This window comes from Sinocyclocheilus rhinocerous, unplaced genomic scaffold, assembly GCF_001515625.1.
Source record: "Sinocyclocheilus rhinocerous isolate Xijiao unplaced genomic scaffold, SAMN03320098_v1.1 scaffold2911, whole genome shotgun sequence".
NCBI lineage: Eukaryota > Metazoa > Chordata > Actinopteri > Cypriniformes > Cyprinidae > Sinocyclocheilus > Sinocyclocheilus rhinocerous.
Window position 1 is genome coordinate 93,605 of NW_015644341.1, and position 1,528 is coordinate 95,132.

Below are 1,528 nucleotides of genomic sequence, written 5' to 3' on the forward strand. Positions count from 1 at the left end.
CACACACACACACACACACACGTGAATACGTGATAGATGAATATACTAAGCAAATATTAAAATTATAATACTCTTTACCCATATAGACATACAAAATATACAATTATAGTTTATAACAACAACAACAACTTTTAATATTATATTATAAACAAAAACAATTTATAATATATAATATAACAACAACAACAGTAATTATTATTATTATTATTATTTATTAAAGAGATATACATTTTATAAACGTTTTCAAAACAAAAGCTGTGTATAATATAATGCAAAGTGCACAAACCACTCATTAGTCCACATTTGTCATTATAAATTTATGTGTGCGTGTGTGTGTGTGTGTGAGAGAGAGAGAGAGTCATCAGATCGATGTTGTGAGTGAATCTAAGCTCGTGAACAAACAGTCGCTCAGGAAAGTAAATGACGGAGATCTGAACACACACACGCTTCACACACGCGCTACAACATTAATCACTCTATTCTAGATTTACATCTCACAAAAATACAGAGGCTTAAAAATACAATTCCTTACATTGCTTTAAAATAGTCGAATGAAAGGCATTTTTTTATTCATAAGATGCAAACGGACCCTGGAGGCTATTTATCCCACATACAGGCCTATAACACACTCACACACACACTCACACACACACACACACTGGGCTCTGAATTGATCCATTACTGAAATTGTTCGCACATTGCGTGATTCGGTTCAAATGGCGACTGAACCGACCAAATGTAAACAATTATTTTGTTTTGTTTTTAATATTTATTAAATTTACAATGTTTACAATGAAAGTTATAATAATAACTACTATAATCCTTCTATAATTATTACCTGTATTATAATACATTATTAGCCTACTATATATTAATCTACTACTAACAATAATAATAATTATTAGGCTTATCATAAAAATAATAGGCCTATATATATCATTAGTGATATAATTCATTTTACTGATTTACTGGATTTGTTTTTTTCTTGCATATTCCATATTTAAAGTAAATTACAATAAATATAAAATAAGTGAAAAGGCAACGTTTCTATTGCTTTCATTAGATTGCAGGGACAAAATTAATAATATGCGAATAAGGGCAGGAAACAAAATAAAGTCGTTAAAAGGTTGTTTTTTTTATTGTAATATTATTATTATCAGCCTATCTGACTTTCCCGAATCAAACATTTATTCTCCTCGGGTTTGGGCAAATGTAAAACATTATGATATGATGAACATATATGATTTCTGCTCAAAAACATTTTTCTTTCATTACAATATTTCACGTTCGGCATCGCGCTAATTAAACCGCTTCATTAATGAAAAGCATGTTTCTCTCAGACGGTTCAGCTCGTTTAAAGAAGAAGAAGAAGAAGAAGAAGAAGAAGAAGAAGAAGAAGAAGAAGAAAGAAACAGCATCAATTAGAAATTCATCTGATCTTAATGCGCAGTCACGCGCGAGACCCGCGAGACCACGCAATCCCTCTCACCATCTATCTATCTATATCTCTATCTATCTATCTATCTAT

General features: G+C 30.7%; 1 protein-coding gene across 1 annotated transcript in view; it reads right to left on the minus strand.

Annotated features, from left to right (window-relative positions):
• Positions 1-1,528, minus strand: part of LOC107758136 (single-minded homolog 1-like) — an 18,346-nt gene that overhangs the window by 13,330 nt on the left and 3,488 nt on the right. The gene's annotated exons all lie outside the window — the stretch shown is intronic.